The sequence below is a fragment of the Ursus arctos genome, unplaced genomic scaffold, assembly GCF_023065955.2.
Source record: "Ursus arctos isolate Adak ecotype North America unplaced genomic scaffold, UrsArc2.0 scaffold_20, whole genome shotgun sequence".
Classification (NCBI taxonomy): domain Eukaryota; kingdom Metazoa; phylum Chordata; class Mammalia; order Carnivora; family Ursidae; genus Ursus; species Ursus arctos.
In genome coordinates, this window is record NW_026622875.1 from 53,028,421 (window position 1) to 53,050,795 (window position 22,375).

Genomic DNA, 22,375 nt, shown 5'->3' on the forward strand with positions numbered 1-22,375 from the left:
TGATATTCTACGTCTCACTCAACAATTTGGTTTACTTTGATATCGTTTACTTTACTCTCTTTTCTTTTTGTATTATCTTTTTTTTATCCTCTATTTCAATTGATTGTCTTCGCTGATGAAATAAACAAAGATTTGCATTCACCAACTTGTTTCTTTTATTATGACCAACTCTGAAGAATTCCTTAGAAAAAGTGCACTTGAGAGCACGATGAATTCAAATGAATGAGAACAAATTGCAGAACTATTTGAAGCTTAATTCACAAATTGTGAAGAGTTTTCTTTCTACTTTCGACTTCTTCTGAACTGAACTGATTTTAAAATGTCGTTAATGTTCTTACCACTTGCCAGTCAGCAGGTTTGCAACTTGCCAGTTTGCTTCTGCTCAAGTCTTAAAAATAAACAAACAAAAAGCAAGCAAAAAAAAAAAAAAAGTCAATAAAATAAAATTGCATAGCTCCTTGACAGACAGACGGCTTCAATGTTATCTTTGAGTCGATGCTGTCTGAAGATACATAACATTTTCCCTTGTTAGCCAATTTTCTGCCATCTTGGGAACAGTTAGCTTGGGCTACATAAAAACAGGAATGCTTGTAAGGTATTTTACTTTGCTCCCGAATGATGAGAGGAACCAAACGCTGTTGTTTCTCTTAATGGAATTTGAGTGTGTGATATTAAAAAAAGAGTAAACTAAAGGACATATTCAAATACATCTCACAAGGAATTATCAAAAATCTCATTCTCCTATTTGACACTAGTCTTTTGAAAAGGTTTTTGTTTTGATATTCTGCCTCAGTGTATTTATTTATTGCTCACCCTGAACACTTTTACTGACCCTGAGATTGCATTTGGAGAAATTAAAAACAGGCCGAACCCATTCCAGAGATAGAAGTGCTATGAACACCTTGCACAAAAGTTAGTTCCAAATTGGAAAATAAAGCCCAAATCTGTAGTTATTGTTGGTTACCTTACCATGTGACTCGGTGTCTCCTTTTCGATGGGTAAGGAGAGGTGCTGCTGCTGACTATGGTGGTTCCTACAAAACACGATTGTGTTCTCCAATCCAAGTGGAAATGGAAATAGATTAGTAGAATTTGAGGAGAAGGGAGACAGTAGTTATGGCAAGGATGAGGTCATATCAAGAAGAAGTCTGTCTGATTCATCATTAAGTTAGAACTACAGACTTCTATTAAACATTGGCTTAGGTCAATTTCCCTTGAAGCAAAGCCCGAGATGAGGATTTTTGTACAAATGATGTATTTGGGGAGAACCAAGTGAGAAAACAGGATAGGACAGGGGTAGAAGCTAAGAAGTGATGTGATCTTCTCTGGGGATTGGCTTTAGTCTGATCTTATAAGGAGCTCTGGACCTGCAGTGTCCAGTACACTTGCCACTGGCCACATGTGGCAATCAGGTGCTTCAAAAGTGATTAACCTGAGCTGAGATGTGCTCAAATGTGAAATACATACCAGATCTGGACACAGTACAAAAGAAAGGTAAAATATGTCATGGATAGTTTTTTTTTTTTTTTATTGATTACATGTTGAAATGATACAACTATGAATTAACAAAAATATATTACTACAAATTTCACCCATTTGGTTTTACTTTTTAAATGTGACTAGCAGAAAATTTGTCATTACATATATGGTTTGCATTTATTTCTACTGTAACACTGCTGTAGGACAATAATCTGGATTTATTTTAGTCAAGGAAGTCTGATACACAGGCAATATCTTCCTCCCTCCTTCCCTTCCTTCTTCCTCCCTCTTTTCCTCCCTCACTCCCCACCCAAATTCCCTAACCACTAATGTTATTGAACACCTAGCAAGGCAGGACTGTTTTCCAGTTTTCTTATTCAAGTAACACACAGGCCTGTGATCTCATCGTTCAAACACCCAGGCAAACATATCCATAAATGCACTATTCTAAGCACGACTACAAAATGCTCCTGACAGCTTGGTAGTGGGAAGAGATATTGGCAGCAGCTCTTCAAAATAAGCAGCTTATCCAAAGTCCAAAAGCACACTATCAACTGGCTTCCAGATGCTACCATTTTTTCATCTGCAGGCCCATTTTGTTGATGGCAGGTGAGTTATTGTGGCAGGATATTTAAACAATAAGGACCTCACCCCATTCCATTTCTGAAACTTTGCAATTTGCAGGCACCCAGAGGACACTTAAATATTCAGTAACAGCAGCCAAAAGTCAAATGATATACTGTAAAATTCATATTTATGTTATATCACATTACATTGCAATTTATACCACCATTTCTACCCCAGACTCATTTTTCAGTAATGTGTGAAATCCTTTGGTGCATGCTCATTTTCTAGAAATGCTAGATAACTGGAAAATTCTTGCTGGAAACTTTTTATGATATAAGCTCGTCTTCATCATATCACCACTGTGTCACCCCTGATAATGTTTTGCAACTTTTGCCCCAGTGCCTGTATCTGTATTAGGCACCATAGATGATTTATAATGTTGAATATCAGGGATAATAAAACAAACATTCATGTGGCAAATAAAATCAATAGTTTAGCCATTGCCTTATCTACTTTGGCAAATTTTAGCTCAGAAAAATTTGAGGAGAAGCAGCAATTCTAGAATATAACCCAACAATATAGAATGCTATTAGCTAGGGCAAATCTTACTCTTTTCTCTTTTCTTGCACTCTTAATTTCCTTGCATTTTACAAAGGAAGCTCAACAGCCAGTCCTGCAGAGTGACCTAAGAGTAGGCAGCCAACCAAAACTCCATTGTTAGTGACAGTAAATACAAAAGTGGATACAGTGGTGGAAAAGGGAGGGACAGGAAATACTGCAATGAATTTCTAGATATATTAGGTATCTGAAAATTAATGAATATTTAGTAGGCCCACTAATATTTGATCTAGAAAGTATTAATAGTGCCTTGATTTTAACATTTGGAACTAACACTAATTTATCTAATCTCTGTTTCAATTAGATTATAATTAATTTTTTTCAACAAAGGATGGAAGCCATATCCCAGCCAAATAACAAACTGTTATTTGTGTATGCAAAACAGTTCAATTACTTGATGCAATTAAACTAATATCTCAAGAGCAATCTGAAAGAAGAATATCTTTGTAAAAAAGGCTTCAACAAAAATTTAAAATATAAAGCTAGATAAGCTTTGCTGTGGTTTGGAGGAAAAAAATGCAAAATGGACCAAAGAAATTAATCTTCAGTGTTTAATGTTTATCATTTCCAAAAACTCAGCTTTCTGATGGCTTTCTTAATGATCTAGATGAAACTCCCTTGTTTTACAAAAGTGACAATTTTTAAGGGAGGTTTCCTCGTTAGAGCTGTTTTTTCATTGCTGCCTACATGAGAGTAAGCGTGAAAGGGGGGGGACTAGGAGGGCTTTTCTCGTGCATATCACTCTCTGGACATTTGCTCTTTTGAGTCTTTCTGAGTACTATTTTGCTAATAATTTCTTGAACTAGAACATTCCACCTGACTCTGATTTAAGAAAACAATAAGCTATCACATGTCATATATCAAACCTTTTCCTCAAGTAATCTCAAGGGACCTTACTCACAACCACATTACCTTTTACAGAAACCCCTAACTCATAGTTGGGAATGACATATCCAAATGGGAAATGTAAGGGACAGAAAAACAGTGACTTAACCCAAGTCGCAGATAAGCTCAAGTACAAAATTCTGATTTTCATACCCCTGTATGATATTCTACTTCACTGTGACCACAGCATTCTCCATGAAGTTTAGTAAAGTAATGATCAGAGCTTACTTAATAACTTAAGTTCAGGGAGATAATGACACAAACACTAGAACAGGACTAGTTTTTGGCCAGTTTGTGGAAGAAATCAAGTCTACTAAGGCCCATCTAGTTGGTATAACAAAAAAGTCTTCTTGTATGTGAAAAATTCTAAGTTCTTCCAGTCAGTTCAGTTCAATTCAGTATGTACTGACCCTCTACCATGTGCTATTTTCTCAGGATACTGAGCACATACTCTAAGATAAAAGCCCAACTTGTGTTTGTTTCAGCTGCTTTACCTTACAATGTAGCAAATTTCCATTATATGTGTTAACTGGTGTTTTGAAAGATTACCTTACCACTCTTCCAGTGGGGAAGAGTGATGAGCCAACAGAGTAATGGTTAGTTTCTTTCAAGGCATGTACATGGCTTCCATTATTATGTAAATATCCTTAGGATACTTACAAATGCATACCCACGATCGTCCACAGTTGTTTGCAGGATTCTCATGGGAACATTTACACAGCATATCAGAAACACTGATAATTGGAAATGTTACTTTAACAAAGAATATTACGGCTATATGGGAAGGATTTCCAGATGCTTTTACTCCCAGATCTGAAACTAGGACTCCATAATTTGTTGACCAGTAAAGCAAATTGAAACAACAAACAAATACACACACATACCACACACACACACACACACACACACACACACACACACACACACACAAACCAGAATATGACTGAGAATTGTATCCTAATTTCACTTAATATTTTATCTTCTGATGCATGTCCTTTGCATTGCCCTCTATGAATCCACAGCCACTCTTATGGCTCAGCTCCTCACCATCTCAGATCTATTTTCAATCTAATGCTTGAGTCTTCTCACTAAGAGGCAGACTGAATCATGGCTCTGCCCTGGGAAACCTTACGTAAGGACCCATTGCCTATAGGTGACACACAAAAGCCCAAGTATTCTGACAATCTAAACTAATAATATAGTATATGTTAACTAAATTGCATTTAAATATTTTTTAAAAAAATGTGTTGATTTGAACCCATTGTATTTAGCTTCATTATCATTCTCCCTTATAAGTTACAGATCAAAGAATACTTTCCTTTAAGGAGATATTTAACAGGGGAAATATACACCATTGTTTCAGAAACCGATTATGCAGATTGACTCTCATACTAAGAAATTAGAAAATTAACTCAGCACCACTGCTGTGGGACTTCAATTACAGAACGAGCTATATTTTGAAAACTTTGAAAATCTGCCAAAACAGAAAATTATGAGATTATTCTATAAATGATGCTGTTCTAAGTTAAACTATTTCTCTAATGGATTTGTTAAGATTATTTTTTTTCCTCTGCCATATCTTTTATTTTCTTACTTTTGATCAATGGGTATCTTCTGTTTCATCCTGGAGTGAATAATTCCACCTGCAGAAAATGTAAACCTATAATCATTTGTGAAAGGCAAACGCAGTCCTCGATTAAGTAAATGAGTCATAAACAGAGTTCCAATACTTCAAATAATACAACTTCATCCCACACCTCTTATTTTCTTGAGTATTGTCACTAAAATAACAAACATGATGAGTGGTGGAAGGGGAGACTAAATTCCACCCCCCCTGTTTTTAAAGTAGTTAGTCCTGAAATGAGGCATTTTTCCCAAGTAGAACACACTTATTCCTTAATTTGGCATTGAAGTGACGACACATACAGAAAAGTGCATATAGCATTTAAGTGTAAGCTTAATACGTTTTTACAAATGTAACACACAAAGTACCAGCACACAGAAGCCCCCCTCATGCCTCCTTCTAATCATGATCTTTCTTCCACCCCAGGGGAGCCATTATCCAGACTTCTAACATCATGGATTACTTTGCCTCTTTTTGTACTTTATGCAAATTGTATCTTAAATAGGTACTTTTTTTTTCTTTCTGGCTTGTTTCCCTCAATACTATATTTGTGAGTGGCTATATTTTGTTCATTCTCATTGCTATATAGTATTGCATTGTGTGAATATACCATCATTTATTTATCCATTCAACTGTTGATAAGCCTTTGGGTAGTTTCCAGGTTGGCTTTATGAATACTGCTGCTATGAATATTCATGTGCATGTCTTTTGGTGAACATATGCATGCATTTTTCCAAATGCTAAACCGACCTTATATTCCTGGAATAAACCACACGTTTCGTGATATATTATCCTATTTATATGTTGCTGGGTCTGATTTTCTAGGATTGGATTTGGGATCACTGCATTTATGTGGCTGAAAGAAATTAGTTGGTAATTTTCCTTTCCTTTAATATCCTTGTGAAGTTTTGCTGTTGGGTTTCCCTGGGTCTTACAAAGGAGCTGGATATGTGTTCCCTCTGTTTCCTACTTGCTGGATGAATTCATTCAATATTGGTATGATTTCTTCCTTGAATATTTGGAAGAACTCACTTTGAGGCCATGTGGGTCTGAGGTTTTCTTTCTGGGATTGTTTTTAATAACAGATTCAAGTTCTTGATTCAGATTCAGATGTGAGGTTAAGATTTTCAGTTTCTTCTGTTAACTTTTGTGTCTGGATTGATGTCATTTGTCAGTTGTGGAAAATTTTTGGTAATTATCTCTTTAACTATTTTTACTGTTATGTTCTCTCTCTTTTCTCCCTCTGAGACTCTGTTTATGCACTATGAGACTAATTAAATGTGTGTGACATGTCTCTCAGCTTTTTCCCCTGCTTCTTTCTGTGCATCAGTTTTGTATTTTTCATTTACCTGTTTTTCTATTCATTAATCTTGCTATGTCCAATCTATGGTTAAATTGACCCCTGAAGTTCCTAATTTCAGGTATTTATTTTTTAGTTCAAAAATGTCCATTTGTTTTTAATAGGTTCCAGTTTTGGGTTGCAATTTTCCATCCTCTTATCTCTTTATCCCATTTTTTTGGTCTGTCCCATGAGTGTATTTTTCATAATTATTTTCATATATTTCATAATCATCTTCTGCTAATTCCAATATCCATGGGTCTTGTTCTATTGTCTATTTTTTTTTAATTGTTGATTACTGGTCACATAGTCTTGATATTTTTTTTCAAGTTTAGTGTTTTGATTGTGTAAAAAAACCCCAGAGACTCCAGACTATATAAAACTCAGCCAGACAGGTTCAACAGTGTGCTCTGTTAGGGAGAAAGAAGGTAGGGCTGATGACCTCAATCCAAATCAGGTTACAGTTTTGGTAAAGAGATCTTTGGTTGCCTCTATTTCCAAGGCATGAGGTCTTCTGCCAGGGCTGAGTCTCGATTTCACCTCCTAGCCTGCTCACTGCCCACTCCCTGGTGTTTTCATAAAGACCAGGACACAATTTTGCCATTTTCCCTGTTGAGGCTTATTTCTTTAGTCTTCTGTACAGCTTAAGGAATCAGAAATTTTAGAAGCAAGTTCACAACAGTATAAGAGGTCTCCCCGTTTGTGCCCTTTCTCACTCTAGCTCTGCATAACCGGGAAAAGATCTGCTGTCTCCTCTTCCCTAGGAAGGTCCCCCTGCCTGAAATGTGCCACACATCTCAATTCCTAACTCAAACCTAATAAATGTCACCAAAGCAAAAATGAGTGCGGTCTTCCATTCACCTCTGCTCGGTCTGTCCTCTCTGGACTTCTATTCCACTAGCCCTCATTTTCTTACAATCCTTGATGCTTTAAAATATAAGCTACAATCTAGGTTTTATAATTCATCAGCTGAATGAATCTTCCGAAATCTACTATGATTTTACTTGGAAGTGAAGTGCTCCAATACTGAAAACTTTTTTTTTCTTGACTTGAACTGTTAAAATCTAAAGAAGAATATATTTTTATTTCCTCTCAATAACTTAATAAGAAGAATTTAAAACAAAAAAATTAACTTTTATTAAATACTTAAATCTTAAAATTTCATTGGGAGATAATTTCACCATAATTGTTTTTTTTTTAAGTACTTACCCAGTGTATGGAACCATGCCTTTCTTTTTAATGCATAAGTTACAAGGTTGTCTGATAGACATCATTACTAAACATTCCTAAGGAGAAGATAGTTCCTCAACATGCTGATTTAACCCATTCAGTTGTTTTAACACAAGTATTATTTTTTGTTTTCTTTTAAATAGTGGGAACTAAGCAACCATGTAGGTAAATGGTACTGTCTACATCAGACAAAAATAATGTACACTCTGAGATTTGCATATAAGAGATGATAAAAGGTATGACTGTATATCCTAGCATATCAAAGTCTGGGATTCTAAAGCTTCTGGCATGGATAAGGGAAGAAAATAATTTTCTTTTTTTCTTTTTAAACATTATAACATCATGGTATGCTGATTCTATATGGAGTTTCTGTTTTAAGACATAAAAAACATGATTTTCCCACTATATTCAGTTTAAGATCTTTCTCTCCAAAATATGTTTTGAATAATGACATTAATCAGAAAGAAGAAAGTCTTCAAGGACTGGTGTAATTGAATAAAACAGAAACATAAGACAAAATGAAAAAATACTGTCTATTTGTATGAACGACTAGAGAAAAATTTTAAAAGATAAAAGTCCTTGTGATTTTGAGTTCTCTTATTTGCCCTCATTTTCTAATCCTTCTTCATCCTCATTTCCCTTTATCAGTGTTTTACAAATACTATCTCCCACACTGCCATTTACTCGATCTTACCTTACTTTTACTTCTTTCTTCCACCAATATCCAGAATGTCATTCAACAAGAATTATTAGTTGGTTAACATTTGCTTCCATATATCCCACCTTTTAAAAAAGACTCTATTCAGTGATTTGATTTCTGCCTGGTTTGAATAAATATTTTGTCAATGTCATCTCTGAGTTCCCCTTGTATTCAGTTGACATAGAAATAGATCAACCTTCTCATTTTCAGGTGAGTGTTTTCATCAAAATAAGATACATCATGGAATTTATCTTAATGTCTACATCACTGGGATTTTTTTTTGTGGCCAAATAATGCTACATGCCTGCATTTGTTTCCTGTCTACACAGTTTGCATGGCTGTGAGTGGATAACAAACAATAGGAATCAAATTTGTGGGACTGTGGCAGAGAATTCTGACCTCATCAAGATGCTTTATATTGGACAGGCATGTACTACTCACTCCGGAGAGAAAACTTTATAGTGAAGAATGAAGTGCAGTTATGATAACTTTAACTTGTTTGTATCCACTCTCAGATGCATGAACTTTCATCATGAGCACTGATTGGAAAACTTGAATTGGAGCTATGTTTATGCTTACCCAGTTGTGGATTATTTCTTAAATAGATCCTGGAGTTAAGAACCTGTGAGACCATATGAGTCACCTTCAGAAATAAATCTCTGCTTCCTTGAAGAGAAGAAAAACATATATAGTTATATTCCTTTGTTTAGTTGATTTTGTGAGACTAACAATTCATAAAGCTCAGTACGGAACATTTACAAACATTGATACAAAAATAAAATATGAGAACCAAATCCACCAATTAAAGGGTTATTAACTCATACAAAATATTTTCACAAAAATTATAATAGTTAACATTTATTGACTGTTTTAATATACACCAGGTAGAGTGCTACCCAATTTATGTGTATTAACCCATTGTATTTGCTCAATAATCAAAATACCATATTATGATTATTACTGTTTTTAGCTGAGAAAATTAAGGTACAGAGAGATAAAGTTGCTTGACCAGGTCACATTCCCTCATTCTTAACTTACAAAGACAGAACTTACCTTAAAGCCAAAAATATAAGCAAAAATAAAAATTTTAAACATTTTTAAGAAATCAAGGATTAGTAAGTACAATATATAAAAATATAACAAAAATGAATAAAAGGGTCCAGGGATAATTAGGCAAATATGAACAAGTAGTTCATATAAAGAGAAAAACACAAATGATCAATAAATATATGAACCTGTACCTAAATTCACTAGCATTCAGAGAAATATAAATTGATAAATTTTCAGTTCTCATTCATTAAATTAGAAAATAAAATAATAAGCATTGATAATGTTTGTGTTGGCAAGAATGTGGAGAAACAGGTATCCTCATTTATTTGTGGTGGAATATTCAATTTGTTAAGCACTTAAAAGGAATGCAGGTTAATACTAGCAAGTGAAATTTAATATTTGATAAATTCAATATTTTATAGGATTCAGTTCTTTTCATCAACACATGTCTAGAATTGTACCAGAGGAACATGTTCACATGCCTGAATAGCACATCTAAGATTTGTTGTTGCAAATTCATTTTAAAAGTAATACTAGGGACAGAAACCCTTATCCATAAGGGAACGCTTTTTTAAATATATGGTGATATGAGGTATTACACAATCTTGCAAAAGAAGAAACACAGATAGAGAAAGCAGTTCAGCACTTACCAATTCAAAATTTTTCCACTTAAAGTGGGGGAAAAAAGCCAATTTCAGAACAATATATAGAATGATTTATTTGGATATTGTGTAAATGTGATACATACATGCATGCATGTAAGTGCGGGTAGAAAAAGAAGTACATGTCTAAATGTAAACCGTAGTTGTCCCTGAGAAGGGGGGTGGAAGTGACGAAGCAGAAGGGAGACTTTGATGTATGAGCATGGCTAAGTTTATTTATTCATTTTATTTATTTATTTGAGAGAGAATGAGAGAGAAAGAGAGAGAGCATGGGAGGGGGAGGGTCAGAGGGAGAAGCAGACTCCCTGCTCAGCAGGGACTCAATGCAGGACTCAATCCTGCTTCTCCAGGAGCATGACCTGAGCCAAAGACAGTCACTTAACCAACTGAGCCACCCAGGCACCCTTGGAAAAGTTTTTTTTTGTTTGAATCTTCTTGCAATGAGGATGTTTTTGTACATAATTTTTCAGAAATAAAAAAAGTTAGAATAAAATGATTTATTTCAACCCAGCTGGGCCAATTGACTATATGCTATGTTTCCATCAGGGGTTAAAGAAATGAAGATTTACCTCATGTGATTTCTATCCCTGGCTATTTCAGGCTTGAAGTCCATTCCTTGGTCTTTTCGAATTAGACTAAAGTTACACAAGTCATCTAACTTTGAAACAATGTTCTGATATTTTTTTCATTCTTTTGTTAGGACTGTGTCGGTGCCAGATTTTGTGTTGGTTGCCAGTGATTCAGGATTGAGTAATGTACAGTCAGGCCCACCTATAAGGCATTTCATGATCAAGACCTTGATTCACACATAAAAGCATTCCCCACCCCGAAAAAATGGAGTAATCATTCCTAAAAGAGGAGAAAGCAGAGGAATAGAGTCTTTCCCAAGGTACTATACTACAAGACAGCAGAATATGAAGAAACCCCTCTCCTGTGCTAGAGTATTTTATAGAAAATAAATTTCTCATCAATAATTTTAAGTATTGGGGTTTTTTGAATAAAATCTAAATTTCCAGCTTCTTTAAGATTTTTGAATACACCAGGAAACATTAGGGTCACTTCCCTACAAGGTAGCAATTATCTGAAGCTCAATGATTAATGCACTCTCTAGAATGATATGCTCCATTTTTTTAAAAGATTTTATTTATTTATTTATTTGACAGAGAGAGAGACAGCTAGCGAGAGAGGGAACACAAGCAGGGGGAGTGGGAGAGGAAGAAGCAGGCTCCCAGCGGAAGAGCCTGATGCGGGGCTCGATCCCAGAACTCCGGGATCATGCCCTGAGCCGAAGGCAGACGCCCAACGGCTGAGCCACCCAGGCGCCCCTATGCTCCATTTTTTTTTGCAGAATTCTCACTGCTAAGTGCTTATTCTCTCTTCCCATCTTACACATACACACATATCATATATATATATATATATATATATATATATATATATCCTCTTAGCATATTCCTTGTCTAAAGAATGCTCTTGCTTCTCACCAGCCACTTTACTCACTACCATCACCTCTTGGGCTCCTGGAGGTGTTTTATATTTTGTCACTCTTGTCCTAGATGACAGAGACAAAACAAACAAACAAACAAAAACTAGCCTGGATAACTTTGGAAGTACAACAGATTAGAAAAAGATTTCTCCATCTTAATCACCCCTACAAGAGGACAAGATGCATTAGTTATAATCAGAAAATTATGAACTTTGTAAAAAAATAATAAAAAGTTATAATGAAACAAGTTCTTAGCAGAATCCATTTCTTCAGGTTTCAATACCATATATTCTCTTGTTGGTTTTTTCCTTAACTTGTGTGTCTTTCCTCAAACAATTTCTTGTATTTAATATAAAGAAAATGACAACTTCTCTACCTGAGGAGACCTAGTATAACTTGAAATACTTTTGCTCTGTGCTTGAACTTACAGAATAAAGAAAAAGTCCCTGATTGAAAGAAAAGAGACACAAAAAACAGTCACTGGTTTACCCGTATAGAATTTTAAAACATACTATTTAGAATTCCATTATAGAGTTTTACTTGGGGCCTTGTGCCAGTAAGCGTATAGAGAAATCCATAGTATTTGGTTATTTGCTCATGCTCTCTAGTCTAGTGGCTTTTTTCCATGATTTTAGTCAAGTAGAGGGTTTGGCAGTTTTCCTGTATTAAAAATGGCCATAACAATCTCTCATGCTCTTCAATGCAACTTTGATCCTCCTTCCATTGAGAAGTGCATCTCTATGTTCCTTTCTCTTGAATTTAGGCAAGCTTGGGACCCGAGCAGAAGTAAAATTAATTGATTTCTGAGGCCAGGTGATACAAAGGTGATTCACCTTCATCGTGGCTCTCTGGTAACGCTCACCCAGGGAGACCAGCTACCATGCTTTGAGGAACGCAGGCCACAAAGGAAGGCAACATGTAGGCATCATAGCTGAGAAGGCCAGGTGAGCTCCTAGCAGATGGCCAGCTTCAATCATCAAACATGTAATGAAGATAATACCAAAAACATTCTAGTGCTTAGCCACTGAGGCACCTCAGGCTTTGAGTCTTCCAACTCTGAGATGTCAGTAATCACAGAGCAGATATTACCTGTCCCAACTGTGTTCTGTCCATAACATAAAACTGTTATAGAGAATAAATTAGATATTTTAAAAATCCTCTTGTCAGGTCTAGCTCACTCAGTAACAGGTAGATATTTTACATACTAAATGCTTTTGGATGATTTAACAGATTACTAAATTAGTGAATCTGCTATTAGTTTCACAGTTTACGTTCTTGTTTTATTTCTAGCATTGTGAACTAAGATGAATCACATGGCCTTGTGGGTCTCACCTGAAGGAGAACCTTCCAGGAGAGGGCAGGGGACTCTTCCCCTGGTGATTCATGTGGAATTGGCCTGACATTTATTCTCGGATACACATTCAAGAACTGTTGGACAAGTTGATTGCAAAGATCAGTCATCAGTATGCTAAGATGCTAAGCACATTCAACTCCCAGTTTGTCCTTTTTTTGTTAATTTCAAGGGCTAGAGAGAAGGGGAAGTCTTAGATTATTGATCTGCTATCCCATAGAAATGTAATCAGGTCTACTGCTTCCAGGGTGTTCCTGAAGTAGCCTTCATTTAAATGTCAGATATGATGTTCTCTCTAAAAGCGTGCTTTATGTTGTCCCCAAGCTAGAGTCCAGTAAGAACCTCCTTTTTAATGGTCTGGTGTCAGTGAGATGTGACAAAGCATTTGACACATTAACTGCTTCTGAAAGACAGGAACATGTGTCCAATAAAGCTGCTAAGCTAAGAAAAGAAAAAAAAAATGAGGCTGAATCTGAGACATAGCAATGTCCCAAATTGAAACATTTCATGCCAACATAATGCCTCCCTTCTGTGCATGTATGAATGTCAAATGCATACAAAGTACCTGTTTATCTGCTCATAGTCAGTCCATTTTTAAAGCTGAGCAAGAACACAGTTGCTGACCCAGGGAACATAAATGACATCATTACCTAATGAACTGTTGAAGAATTCATTTGAATGTGGCCGTCCTTTTGAAAAGTATGAATCTTTCCAGTGATTAAAGTGATTTAGACAGGAGTAGTTCAGGGTAGACAATATTAATTTAGGAATGAGTCATTATGTTCAGCACCAGTCTGGAACCTAATGAGCTGATTCAAATTCATTTAAATCACTTGGAAAATACATACAGAGGCTGCACAATATACATAATTTGGAACCAAAAGACGTTTCCTCTAAAAACCAATATATTTCAATCAGTAGAAATAAAATAAATCCATGGATTTTTTTTTTTCCAAATTAGTGGGCTTTTTCAGCCCTGAGGTTTTGAAATTCACTGAGACCATGGAAGCACCTGAATATAAAACTTCTTTTGAAAAAAGAGTGAATGAAAAGGCTGATTAATAATATTTCATTATTTACTTAAGGGAGAGATTCACAAGATGTGGTATCATCTCGACTGTGAGAATTACTTTTGTGTTTTACCATGGTCAACTTGGAAAGCATGCTAGCAATGTCTGTCCCATTGGTAAAGGGATCAGAATTAGAAAGCACTCAAATTTTCTCAGGGTGAAACTAATTACATTGACCTAGAGATTAACATAAAATGATACTGAATTTTCTCCAATATAGAACATATTTTAAAAATTATAGAACATATTAAATATTAAAAAAATTAAAAAATTAAGAAACATATCCATTCTGGTATTTTAGACAAGAACAACTTTTATGAGAACTGAAAGGAAATTATGAAACAATTTTTCCAATTTTTGAGGAATCATCCTGCATCTAAAAACCGTGTGATTCCATAATAATTTCACAGACACTGGCTATTCAGGCTTGGTCTTATGTGTTTTGTGGGCTTCTCGCCGATCCCGTACACTGAATGTTGATTAAAATGAGTTGCCCATGGGGATTCCTGACTTGGCCAGTGATTATCTTGATATGAGCACAAAACACAACCCTAGTCAATGAGACATACAAGAAAATGTTAGAGGGCTTCTGGGAAGTTATCTTCACTTGTAAGGAGAAACACAAATCTAAGATTTCCCCTTCCCTTTTTTGGATATGATGCTTACTATCTGACAGCCATCTTACGTCAGATGTAGTCACAGGGAAGCTGATGAGAAGCCCTGACATCATTGAACCAATCTATTAACTGGTCCCGGGCCTACTCTGCCTCTCTACTTCTAGTTCTATGAGGCTATAAAATTCCTATTTCTTTAAGTCATGTCTATTGGATTTGCAGATATTTGTAGCTGTAAGCATCCTAATTGAGATCAAGACTCTCATAAAGAGGAATTATCTAATCCCCTTCATGTAAATATTCCAGTGCACCAAACAAACTTGGTCAGGGATATTTTCTTCTGCCTATAGCTTCAGTGTAAACAGCCTCTAAGCTTATCCTTCTTTATATAGCAAGATGATTAGGAGAATACTTCTATAAATTTAAATTTAACTTCTGCTGACTTCTAGTTTCCGGTGTTAAGTTATATAAATTTGAGGAAAGCAAATTTTCTCAGGGTGAAACTAATTACATTGACCTAGAGATTAACACAAAGTGATACTGAATTTTCTCCAAGCTCAGCCGTAGACATTAGCTATTGCAGGAATGCAAATTCTCCCCACTCCCCTCCTACACAATATATGCCACCATCTTATCTTATCATATCTTTTTTCCTTGGGGGTCCAAACTTGCTCTTCCATTCCTGAAAAACTAATTCCCTTGCAGTTACTATGATGAGATCACCTACCTTGGTGAGTGAATGGAAGAATTAGAAGCAATGTTTATATAAACGTCTAGGACAATCCCTGTCTCCTAGATGTTTGATGGGGAATGGCTTTTGCACTTAGAGTGAATTTTCTGAGGTCAATGGCAGTAAGAAAATGCTGAATTACCTCCCCACCCCATCCCAGTCCCAGCTTAATTCTCATCAAGAAATACTTGCTTTTAGAGCAGACTTGGTTTGGTTTGATTAAGGAATGACCTAAAGGAATATTATTGTACTAAAAGACAAAATAACATTGGAATGGTTTAAACTGAGTCCTCTTCTACACACAGCCTTTCACAGAAAACATGTACCCACCCATAAGAGAGTCCTAGAAGCAAAATTTGGGTCAAAGGGAGTATGCATTTTAAATTTCGATAGACAATGACAAATTTCCAAGCACACTTTATATTATTGAAGTGAGAGCTAGGTTCTTGTCTCATGGAGTTGAAGAATGAATCTCACGGACAATGGACAGTGAGTAAAGCGATAGAAGTTTATTAAGCAAGGATACAGAAAAAGCTCTCAAGAGTGAGAGGGGTCCTTACAGGGTTGTCACTGAGGGCCTTTAGATTGGTTTTTACAGAAAGCCAACCAGGGAACTTAAATCCTTTTAATATCTCTATTGATAACACCAAAGAGCAAGGACTACTGATAACACCTTCAATGGCTTACCTCTTTTTAGGGTCTGTTATTCTTTGTTGGTCACAGGTGATTATCATAAAAACAAAAACAAAAACAAAAACCCACCCCACATGCCTAGGGCAGGGTGGTCTGGTTTGTTCCCTTATGTCTGGTTTCCCCATACCTCCGCATTTTTGGGATTTCTGTGAGCCTGATCACAGAGCCTCCTATCTATCTCTCCTTACCTAGCCTCCACCCCCCCACCCCCCTCCTTTACTCATTATTAACAGAATTGGGTGAAAGGATTAGTTTTCCACATGCTTACCAGCACTTGTAAAATCAATAGTTTATATTTTGCCAATTTGTTTGGTTAAAAAGTACTATCTCATTGTTATTTTAATACATATTTATTTAATTGCATTAAATTTATTTTATTATATTTATAAGAATTCCACTATTTGGGGGGCCTAGGTGGCTCAGTAGGTTAAGCATCTATCTGCCTTTGGCTCAGGTCATGATCCTAGGCTCCTGGGACAGAGCCCCACCTCCAGGCTTCCTGCTCAGCTGAGAGCTGCCTTCTTCTCCTACCCACTTCTGCTGTCTGTCGCTATCTTTGTCTCTCTCTCTCTCTCTCTCTCAAATAAATAAATAAAATCTTAAAAAACAAAACAAAAAACTTTACAACTAAAGCCAGATATAGCCCGAGGGGGGGGCTCTCTGCTCAGCGGGGAGTCTGCTTCTCCCTCTGCCCCTCCTCCTCCTTCCTTTATTTACTTTACTTTCTGTGAAATGTCTTTTCATATCTTTCCCCCATTTTTCCTGGCTGAGTTTTTCCCTTATTAATGTCAGAGAATATGCATGATTGAAATATAAAGCTGTAATTAACCCTCTGTAAGGTATGTGTTGAAAACAACTATTTTCCCATTTTATCATTTGTCTTTTGACTTTATGTTTATTACCTTATATCTAAAAAAGCAATGTAGTCATCCTTCATGGTCTCACTGTTAAGACTTCTGAGTTCTCACAGGTTTTCTTTCAGTATTTTCATGCTTTCATGCATCGTCTTTTGAGCCAGAAGTAAGGTAAATTGGCTTTAAATGTCCTCAGGATTTTGTGCCTCAGTGTGTTAATGTTATCCGACAAAGGTCTGCTGCCCCGTTTGCAGTAAGGCAGACACCGACACTAGTTTCTGCAGCAGAAAAATAGGTGTTATTGCAGGGTGCCAAGCAAGAGGAGTGCAGGAAATTTTTCAAATCCGCCTCTGCGAGGATAAGCGGAGCTGATTATTTATGGATTTTAAGGTTTTGAAAGTGGATGTAGGTGATTGGGGGTTGGGAAAACGTGACGTAAGGGGAAAGATGGCTGCGTCTGCGCAGGAGCCACCCCCTGACACACAGGTCCATACCTGTAAGTACGAAGTGGCTGCACTAGCGGAAGGGAAGGCGGAGATCTCAGGGTGCCTGAAGTTACTTTCCCTCTCTCTTGGTCCCTTCTGGCGTCTGCAAGAATTCTCTCCATTTCCTCCAGTCTTTGGTAGTCTTACGGGTGGTGGGTCAACTCTACAGAACAGCTCATAACTCAAGGTAGCCAGAATTTCTTTATGGTAGAATAATCAAGCATTTGGTAATTTAAGCTGTGGGTTTCATTAATTGATCCATTTCTTTCTTTGATTTGGATTGTAAATCTCATGTTTATATCTACTTGAGTCTTTTTCTGTACTTTTTTTTTCAAAGTGTATATTATTCTTTTACTTGCAAATTTATAACACATTTTATTGCCCAGTAGTATATACCTTGCTCCTGCACATTCTTATTTCATATTTAATTTATAATCAATTTATTATCATTATTATTATTGAAGTATTTTGACAATGTTTTATTAGTTTCAGGTGTACAACATGTCAATTCAACAATTCCATACATTATTCAGTGTTCACCAAGATAAATATAGTCACAGTCTGTCACCATACAATGTTATTATAATATTATTGATTATTGTCCCTATGCTGTAGTTTTCATCCCCATGGCTTATGTATTTTATGACTGGAAGTGTGTACCTCTTAGCTTATTATCTATTTTTCCCATTCCTTCACCCACCTCCCCTCTGTCAACTACGTTTGTTCTCCGTATTTAAGAGTCTGTTTGGGGCACCTGGGTGACTCAGATGCTTAAGCGTCTGCCTTCAGCTCAGGTCATGATCCCAGAGTCCTGGGATTGAGCCCCACTCAGACTCCCTGCTCAGTGGGGAGCCTGCTTCTCTCATTCCTCCCCACTCGTGCTCTCTGTAGCCATTTCTTCCTTTTTCTCAAACAAATAAAATACTTAAAAAAATAAGAGTCTGTTTGGTTTTTGTTTGTTTTGTGTTTTAGATTCCACATACAAGTGAAATTGTATGGTATTTATCTTTCTCTGATTAATCAATTTTAATAGCTAAAAATCAAATTTATCAGTTAATTTAGTATTAATTACTACTTTTAACATATGAATATCATCTAGCTCCAAATTAGGACTTTTATGTCATTTATTCAAATATTCTTTATTTGCCTTAGACTTTATATAAATCCTAAATTTTGTGGTGGTTGTTGTTGTTGATTATTTATATCTAATTGCCTTTTAGTTGCTTCTCTGGAGTATTTAAATAAATGATCATACTAATTTGAAAATATAAATATTTTTTCTTTTGAATTTATGTACTTTGGCAATTAATTCAACAATAAATATATACTGAATTAGAGATAGATTGTAACCCTCATGGAGCATAAATTCTAGCAGAGCTTGCATTTTTCTCTTGTATAATTCCATTAGAGAGTACTCCTAGAAGGCTTACAGTATCGATGGAGATGATATCTTTACTTGTCATATTTTTATTTAACAAGAATGCTTCCATTACTGTGATCATAAGCATGATTGTGACTCCCAGCTTGAAATACATATCTCAGCTTGACATACATATTTTTGATGTTAAAATAGTAACTATTACTTTTTAAATTAAGAGTTTTCATCAGGAACGTATGTTGAATTTAATCAAACACCTTTTCTACATCTATGAAGATAATTGCTTTTTCCCTTTCCTTAACCTTTTATATAATGTAGTATCTTAATAGATTTCTTGAAAGTGAATGGTTAGTGGTCTCTTGAAAAGAAAATGCAATCTCAGCTGACAAATTTTTTATTGTATATATAATTTAACTACCCATATGTGGTTGAAATCCTTTGTATCTTAACTTGACTGAAATAGCTGAGTTTTGTTAGTCATGTCAGTAATTTTTAGGAGGAATTAAAGTAATCTACAATACAAAACTCTGCATATTCTAGGACCTATTTTTATAGTACGATTTTATCCAGAATTGAACTCACCCACACCCCAAAAACAAAGTAAATATCATTTTTACTCACGTTTATTGTATATTATTATATTCCGCTTTCTTTGTTTGCTTTTTCCTGAAAATAAAGTTTAGTTGATTTTGAAACATCAGAAGGTTGGGATTCTCAGTCTTCCCCTTAGGCCTGGTTCGTTAAATGTTACAAGTTTATTTTTTACTGCATAACTAATTTGAGCCATTCAGGCTTAAGGTAATAATAAAAAATTTTGGACAGAAGATGCACAGGGTTTGAAATGTTGGATTAGTTTATGTGTCAAATGTTCATTTTGTATTCCTCTAAAGGAATAGCTTATGAGCAACCTGATCTTGGATTTTTTTCATGATTTCCTTGAAATGTTTTGCCTCTGACCACTTCACCTCACCACTCCACCAAAAACAAAACAAACAAAAAAACAAACCATGATTCTTAAATATATAATTTAATCTATGTGCTATATCACTATCTACTATGTTTCATATGTATGTTATATAAATCTACACAGCATCATATTTCTTTCTTTTGTTTTTATTAACTCGGATTAATTTAGTAAGAAACTGGTAAATGTCACTTCTGCAAACAGCGTCAAAGGATATTGTATTAATTGTCTGATGAGTTCAGTAGGTGTTACTTAGGAAGTAGAGTCTATATTCTTCAGCAGCAATTTGTCATTCTGAATCCATTTTAGAGCTTTCCACAGTTACATAATAATGTTTATTTCAGGCCTATCTGCAATCTACATTACTTGCTAAGACAAATTAATTACTTACGTCTTCATTATGAGGACAAAACAAATTCATTCATCTCAGAAGGGCATTTTAGGCCTTGCAACATTGGTCTTAGTCATTCTCCGAACTGCATGCAGTATGCAACTGTAGAAATCATTTGTGTTCCTTAATTTTTGGTGTAGGATTTGTAAAGTTTTAATAGAAAAACTTGGGATGGATTGTCTGGAAGACATACACATAAGTTTTCTATTCTCTCACTGACAAGTGTGCTGGGGGCAAAATTAGAAGACAAGGGTACTTACATGTCTTACCCTTATCTAGCAATAACAATGGCACTGACAATTGCATTATTATCTCCCATATTTGACCTCAGTTTTGTCATTAGTAAAAGGAGGCAGTTGCATTATGGTTATTCTTCTCTGAAGGCCATGTATACAAACTGACCCTCAGACTGATTTGGATTGGCTGACCTAGAGTTGAAAAACACTCTGTCCTAAGTTGTCCCCGCTACTCATCTTTTAGGCAATTAGGTTTGTGGCCCCATGGATAGTAGATGATTCCTAAATGTTCTCAAAATTCTAATGATCTCTAATTCTACAAGCAATACTCGTCAGTTTGCTCATCAATAAATGCATATATTGACATTAGGTTAAAAGCAACCTTATTGTTAAATTACCTTTTTAAAATGACAAAAAAATTTAAAAAATTAAAATGACAAATAGACATTTGTGGGGCTTTTGTTTTTTGTGCATTTTCCCCCATTTTATTGAGATGTAATTGACATATAACATTGTATAAGTTTAAGGTATACAAAGTGTTGATTTCATACACATATATTACAAAATCATTACCACCATAGTGTTGGCTGACATCTCTATCTTACCTCATAATTATTTCACTTTTGCGGTGAAAACATTTAAAATCTACTCTCTGTGCAACTTTCAAGTATATAATACAATATTATTAATTATAATTACCATGTGATACATTAGATCTCCAGTTTTTATTCATCTTATAACTAGAACGTTGTGCTCTTTGAACATCTCCCATTCCCCCCCCCCCCCTTCGCCCCTAGGAACAACCATTCTAGTCTCTGTTTCTATGAATTTGGTGGCTTTTTAAAATTCCACATATAAGTGAGATCACGCATTTTTTATCTGGCTTACTTCACTTAGCATAATGCTGTCAATTCTATGTTGGCAGGATTTCCTTCTTTCTCATGTCTCTAATATTTCATAAGTATATTATACATAATATTATTATATTTATTCCATATATATACATTATATTTATTCTATATATATATATATATATACACACACACACAATATGTGTGTATGTATGTGTGTGCATGTGTGTGTATACATTTACCACATCTTTATCCATTCATCCATTGATGGACACTTAGGTTGTTCCCATACCTTGCCTATTGTGAATAATGTTGCAATAAATATGGGAGTACGCATATCTCTTTGAGATTCAATTTTTATTTTCTTTGATATATAACCAGAAGCCGGACTGTCCTTTCCCTATTACATATTATTGGCTCTTTTGTCATAAATTAATTGACCATGTATGCCTGGCTTTATTTCTGGGCTCTCTGTTCTGTTTCATTAATCAATGTATTATTTTTACACAAATACCATACTGTTTTGATTACTATAGCTTTATAATATAGTTTGAAATCAGAAAGCGTGATGCCTCTAGCTTTATTCTTTCTCAAGATTGCTTTGGTGATCCAGCATCCTTTGCAGTTCCATACAAATTTTAGGATTTTTTTTTTCTGTTTCTGTGAAAAATGCTATTGGAATTTTGATAGGAATTGCACTGAATTTATAGATTACTCCAGGTATATGGATATTTTAGCAATATTAATTTTTCCAATCCATTACCGTGGTAGATCTTTCCATCTATTTGTGTCTTCTTCAGTTTCTTTCATCAGAATCTTATAGTTTTCAGTGATCTTACATCTTCTTGGTTAGCTTTAATCCAAAGTATTTTGTTCTTTTTAATATAGTTGTAAATTTAATTGTTTTTTTGACTTCTCTTTGTTATGGTTCATTATTAGTGTGTAGAATTACAACTAACTTTTGTATATTGAATTTGCTCCTGCATATTTACTGAATTTGTTGATTAGTTCCAACAGTTCTTTTGGTTAAGTCTTTAGGATTTTCTAAATGTTATATTATGTCATCTGCAAATACAGAGAATTTCACTTTTTCCTGTCTCTTATGGATGGCTTTTATTA